Source organism: Myotis davidii, unplaced genomic scaffold (genome assembly GCF_000327345.1).
Source record: "Myotis davidii unplaced genomic scaffold, ASM32734v1 scaffold125, whole genome shotgun sequence".
NCBI lineage: Eukaryota > Metazoa > Chordata > Mammalia > Chiroptera > Vespertilionidae > Myotis > Myotis davidii.
In genome coordinates, this window is record NW_006299390.1 from 4075815 (window position 1) to 4082641 (window position 6827).

The window sequence follows — 6827 nt, forward strand, 5'->3', positions numbered from 1 at the left end:
TGTATCATTTTACAGATGAGGGCCACAAGGTAAAAGAAAGAAAACACAGCTTTTTGGGAGTGAGTCCTCAATGTGAGAATATGCAGCACTCTGAGCTTCAGAGGGCAAGAGAAATTTCAAAACAGCAAGCAGTCAGGACTCCAGAAGAAAGAATGGCAACAGTTTTTCTCAAAATACTGGTTAAAACCAATAAAAAAAACACCCTGATGGTGAAATGGTCACTGGTAAATATGTTACCTAATGCGATGCTTAATATAAATTGTGGAAATTTTGATTCTGGAAATAAGGATTACATTTCCCTCCACAAGCTCTTGTTAATTGCTGAGTGGTATTTCTTAAGCAATACAATGTCACATTAGCATTATAAAAAGCAATAACTATAAGAAGCTTATCTAATTATTGAATCTCTTCATCTAACAGACATGAGACTGAGCCTTGCCTCTGCATCTCACTAGCCTTGTGCCCTCAGAAAATTAGCTTCTCTAAATCTCAGCTTCCTCCTCTATAAAAAGGGCATAATAATGCTTAGTGCCTGAGTTTGTTATGGGAATTGTAAAGCATTTAGCATAGTGTCTGATACATAGAAAATGTACAGTAAGTGGTCCCTTAAAAAAGTAAGCTGAATCTCAAATGCAAAATTCTAACCGGATATAAGTATACAGTGTAAAACAGCAAAGGAACACACAGAGATGACCACATCATAAAAGTTATGCATGATCAAAGACACACTGTAAATTAACCTAAGTCTATATATTGTGAAAGTGTGATTTAGCAGGTTTTCCAGGTGTGTGGAAATGATAACCTCATTTCCACTTAAAGGAGGTTTTCTCAGTCGGTTTGTGCTTTGTATTTTGTATCAAGAAAATGGAAGATATGACTGGAGCACTCAAGGAGTGAGGGTGGGGGAGTAATTTTTATGCCTAAGAAGAAAAACTGAAGGGAGACAGTTTCATGAGTTGTTACTCAGAATGGTCTATGAGGACAGAGTTGGTAACTAGCGACCATAAACTCCTAAAGCTGTAGCCTCTGCCTAGAGGCATGCAAGGATGCAGGGCTGACAAATTGTGTGTGGCTGCCTGCCATCCACCTCAGTTAAGAGCTTCTAATCAGCAGATTACTGTGCGAGATAGCTCGTACTGTTAGCTCCACTTAGAAACTGACTTTGAAGCAAGGTCAGGAGAGATGCTAAATTGCATGTACAGTAAGTATCTGTAGAGAGCCTTGAATTAAATCACCACACACATCTGTCTCAGCTTTTCCTCCAGGACTCTGGACATCTTGCTGAAACATGAATTTCCTGTCTTCTTGTACTTCACTTCCATCCCTTCCCCTTTCCCAACCCCTCCCCCACAACCTCAACCAGGTTCTTAGAGTTCAGGGATTAATTATTCATCTGTTTATTCAGTCTACAAACATGAGTGCTACGTGCCGAATACAGAAGTAGGTGCTAGAGATATAAACACGAATCTGACAGAATATTGCTTAGGAGTAGTCCACATTCTGATTTGGGAAACAGAATCGGAAAAGAATATTCAGTTCTAACTTGATACTGCTTTAGTCCTCCGAAAGCACCAAGGCAGAGTTGACCACTCTGCTTTGGGAAGATGAGAGAGCTTCTCAAAGCCTGTGATTTGTGGTTTGAGTGTTGAGGATGAGTCTGAGTGCTCAGGGGATGAAGGCAGGGAAGAAATTTACAAGCTAAAAGAAACAAGTTCCATGTGCTTGTGGTTGATGTGTAGACTTTGTGGTGGAGAGGGAGGCTGGCTAGATAGGCTGGAGAGAGACTGTAATAGCAGTAACATGTGAATGTGAAATTGAAAGGTAAAATATATTTTGCAACAGCTCAGAATTTTAGAATTGGAAGGGCTCTTGGTGATCATGTAGATCAACTTCACAGAGGCTTAGGACAGTTAATGACTTGTTCATGACTGGACCAGAAACAATCTCTGTCAACACTAGGTCTTCTGCTTCTTCCTCAGAAGCCTCCAATCGCTACTGCTAATACCAACCAGGAAAACTGGTGCTATAACTCCTGAAAATTTGGTCTCTCAGAGCTCAGCCTGTTGCTATGATATGCACTGACCACCAGGGGGCAGACACTCAATGCAGGAGCTGCCCCTTGGTGGTCAGTGCGCTCCCACAGCGGGCGGGCTGCTTAGCCAGAAGCCGGGCTCACCAGCAGGCTCACGGCTGGCAGTGCAGCGGTTGTGGTGGCAGCCTCTCCCGTCTCTGCGGCAGTGCTAAGGAGCAGCGAGCAGGTGGGCGGTAAGGAGTGAGGGGTCCCGGACTGTGAGAGGGATGTCCTCCGAGGGCTCCTGGACTGCAAGAGGGCGCAGGACGGGCTGAGGGACTCCACCCCCCCCCCCAGTGCACGATTTTGTGCACTGGGCCCCTAGTACATATATATTGTCATCAGACTTCAAAGGCTGCCGAAAGGAGAGTGTATTTGTTCTCTATTGTTGTTGTAACAAATCACCATAAACTTGGTTGGTTAATACAACACATATTTGCTTTCTTACAGTTCTGGAGGCCTTAAGCCGAAATCAGTTTTACTGGGATAAAGTCAAGGTGTGGGCAGGATTGGTTCCTTCTACAGGCTCCAGGGGAAAATCCATTCCTTGCCTGTTCTAGCTTCTAGAGATGGTCTGCATTCCTTGGCTGTGGTTGCATCACTTCAGTCTCTGCTGCTGCTGTTACCATAATGACTTTTTTTCTTTGACTTCCTTGCCTCCCTCTTATAAGGACTATTGTGATTGCATTTAGAGCCCACTTGGATAATCCAAACTCATCTCCTACCTCAAGATCCTACTTTAATCATATCTGCAAAGTCTCTTTTGCCACATAAGGTAACATTTATAGATTCCGGGGATTAGCAGATAGATATCTTAGGGGGAAGGGAGGATTCTTCAGTTTACCACGGAGAGCAGTATTCTTTGTCCCCAAATCGGAAGCATGCAGACAACACATACCTGACTGTAGCCGAGGACATGGGAATTCAAGGGTAGACGGGAAGGGCTAGGAGAAGTAATCCTCCTTACTCAGTCTATGGAGAAACAGATACCTGAGAACATTCAAGGTGGAATAGATATTAACAATGGCAGATTCACCTTAATCCCTTCACTTTCGAAGTTCTCCCTTGTATTTTTGCAGCTATTATTCCACATGGAAAATACTAAGTATAAGAAGTTAGAATTCCAGCCCAGCTGGTGTGGCTCGGTAGTTGAATGTTGAGCTATGAACCAGAAGGTCATGGTTTGATTCCCAGTTAGGACACATACCCAGACTGACGGTTCAATCCCCAGTTGGGGCACATGTGGAAGACAACTAATCAATGTTTCTCTCTCTCTCACCCCTCTTCCTCTCTAATTCCCTCCTTCTCTTTCTTTCTAAGCATGTCCCCACCAGACTTGAAACCAGAGGAGCAGCAGGCAGTGGCAGCTCATCCCAGGCTAACTCTCTGTATCTGTCTGTAAGGCCCCCTTTTATTTTATTTTCTAGTGAGCTAACAACAGCCCCATCTTGTCTCACTTCTGTCACTGTGACTTTTACTTCTGAGTTCACTCAGCCCTGCATGGCTCACTTCTTTCCTATAACTTTTCTGAGAAGCCAAAGCAGCCCCTCATAGGCTCTCCTGTTTCTTCTTCTACCTGAAGCTCTTCCTTTGTTTCACTGTTCCCAGCTTTAATAAATATACTCTCAAAATCACCTGGGCTCTTGTGAGATCTTTCCTGCACAAAGTCAAGGATCCACCCACTACCAGCCAGCTCGAGGCAGACCTGCTCTGGGCCCAGTCCTCAGTCCAGTAACATAATTAGCACCCTCGCTTCACATATTTTCCCCTCAAAACTTTTATTTTTTTATTAATTAAGGTATTACATATGTGTCCTTATTCCCCCCATCGTCCCTGCACCCCCTTCCCCTCAAAACTTTTTCGTAGAGCCTCCAACTGTTACAGCTGCCAAGTAGCCATAGACACTTAGGGTCATTTGGAGGATAGGAGTGGGGGAACTAGGAGGTGAAAAGGGTATTTTCTAAGGTCTAAGAGTACCTAGTAGAGAATGGTAAGGCACAGAGTACAATTTAACTTCCCAAGAGTCTTCCTTTTGCTGTTTGAAGTTATCTAAAGATTCTTAATGGTCAGAAAAACAATAGTTGATTAAATGGGAGGTGAACACAGTATTTAAGTGACTTCTACAGATGCTGCTATAAATATGAATTGAATGAAAGTCCTCTAGTAACAAGTCATGTGGCCCTTTAGACCTCTGTCCCTTTAAGCCTGGACCTAGGAGAACAGTACTGATTACAGAACTCTCTTTAAAGATGAGATCTACTATGCTAAAACTGTTTTTTTTTGTTTTGTTTTTATATATTTTACTGAGTTTTTACAGAGAGGAAGGGAGAGAGATAGAGAGTTAGAAACATCTATGAGAAACATCGATCAGCTGCCTCCTGCACGCCCCCCACTAGGGATGTGCCTGAAACCAGGGTACATGCCCTTGACCGGAATTGAACCCGGGACCCTTGAGTCCGCAGGCCGATGCTCTATCCACTGAGCCAAAACGGTTTGGCTTTTTTTTTTTTTCTCTAAAATATATTTTATTGATCTTATACAGAGAGGAAGGGAGAGGGATAGAGAGTTAGAAACATCAATGAGAGAGAAACATCGATCAGCTGCCTCTTGCACACTCCCTCCTGGGGATGTGCCCGCAACCAAGGTACATGCCCTTGACCGGAATCGAACCCGGGACCCTTCAGTCCGCAGGCCGACTCTCTATCCACTGAGCCAAGCCTGTTAGGGCTAAAACTGTTTTAACTGTGGATCTCCAGAAGGAACTTAAGTGGCACCTAATATTTTGTGAAGTATGGAAACAATCTTACTTAATGCTAATCTCCAAAAATAGTTACATTAGCCACCAGTCACGTTTAAGGAATTGTGTAAATTTGCACCTTTTTTTTTTTTTTACAGCATTAACATTTAAAAATTAAATAACTTAGAAATAGTTACCATTTTCTGCTGAGTTCCTGACTTCCTAGAGGGTGCATAAAAGGGAAGGACAAATAAAACCCAATTCAGCAGGTCAGGATCTAAAATTAAACCATGAGTAAAATGCAGAGGGTGCAATGTTCATTTTGTTCTGTACTGTGAAGCAGGGCAAGCTGGATGTTTTGTCTGGAGTAATATAAATTATTATATGGAATAGCTTCTTTTCATTGTCTAGGGAAAAAAAATCATTAAACTTCAGAAGTCAGGTTGAGTAGAGATTCCAACATAATCCATTAAGTTTATGTATTCCAGGAGGTAAGCATAAACATTACTATTTAATACAGCTTCAATTATAGACTCAATGTGGTGCTAAAAACTACTCTTTCCTTCTAGACTTCCCTGGTATACAGAAATGTGCTTATCTAAAACACCTGCTCTTAATGAAGAACACCCTATGAACATATCGCCATTCAGAATATCCGTGAGTATGATGTGTAAAGAAAATAGTTATTGCCCTGGCCGGTGTAGTTCAGTTGGTTCAGCGATGTCTGGTGCACCAAAAGGTTGCTGGTTCAATTGCTGGTCAGGGCACATGCCCAGGTTGCAGGTTCAATCCCCAGTCGCGCCCGGTTCATGTGGGAGGCAACCGAATGATGTTTCTCTCTCCTTCCCTTCTTCTCTCTAAAAATCAATAAAAACATTAAAAAAAGTTAGTGCACATTTCAAATTGTTTCTTCAGCATCATAAGCACATGCAATATATGGCCATCGACAGTATCCTAGTTCAAAAACAAATACCAAACATAAAAATACCCAACTCCTAGCTATAAAAGATATTCGTGGGACAATCATAGAAACTTGCATGTGTACTGAACATTAAATGACATCAGGAAATTGCTTTCTTAGGTGTGATAATACTACTGTGATTCTGAAGCAAATGTCCTTATTCTTAGGAGAGGCAGGCTGAAGTGTTTAGAGGTGAAGTATTTTGATGCCTGTAACTTATTCAAATGGTACACAGAAAGGCATATCTATTTTCTGTAGTTTTGAAAATTTTCATAATAAAGAATTGTGGTGAGGGGAACAATTAAAAAGTTCCTTAGCCAAGTAACACCCTACCCTTTGGTTTGCAGCGCTGTTTTGATTGCCGTGGCACCGCAGGTACCACTGAGCAGAGCATCTCTGCCCCGCGCAGGCGCAGGCAGCTCCTAATCCCACTTAAGTCCCTGGGATTCAGCAACAACTGCTCGCTCGCCCCCCGAGGGGGAAAGGCTCACGCCAAGCACAGTCTTTTTATATTTCCACGGTCTTACACACGCCGTGCACTTTCCAAACGCAAATTAGTTTGCTTTGCCTTTTCTAGCAGTCATAGCTGCATTGTGGGACCCCTATTTCTTTTCTTTTTGCCAGTTAGACCCGAGCCCCGGACAGAGGGCATTTCTCTCTCTCTCTCTCTCTTTTCTTTCTTCTTTTTTTTAAATTTAAATTAACATTATATTTGGAGGGTCTTTCTGGCCCGTGACCACACTCTGGATGACTTTATAGAGGACTCTTTTTGCCCAACCACCCACTGTTGAGTTCTATTCCGGTTTGTTTGTATTTATTTCTTGAAACAGCTAATCTCATCCTGCAGCTAAGGAAGAAAATCCTGGGAGAAGCGCAGAATCACAACTTTATGCTCTTATCATTAGCCTGACTTTTTAAAAAAGTGAGTTTATCCTTTTGAAGGTTAATGAGCACACTGACAAGGCGGTGCTGCCATTCCCGTTCCATCCCCACTTAACCTTCCCCACCCGCTGGTCTCTTCGCCCCCGGCCGGCCCGCGGCACCCGGGTCAAGTCGGC

At 42.9% G+C, this 6827-nt stretch overlaps 1 long non-coding RNA gene across 1 annotated transcript in view; it reads right to left on the reverse strand.

Moving 5' to 3' along the window:
- LOC107184860 overlaps positions 1–5560 on the reverse strand; it is a 17560-nt gene extending 12000 nt beyond the window's left edge. Inside the window, exons 1-2 of the long non-coding RNA XR_001515764.1 lie at positions 5006–5560; positions 2970–3061 (exon numbers count right to left, since the gene is read on the reverse strand). This is a non-coding gene — a long non-coding RNA (uncharacterized LOC107184860). The remainder of the gene's footprint in view (positions 1–2969; positions 3062–5005) is intronic.
- Between the last annotated feature and the right edge of the window lie 1267 nt (positions 5561–6827).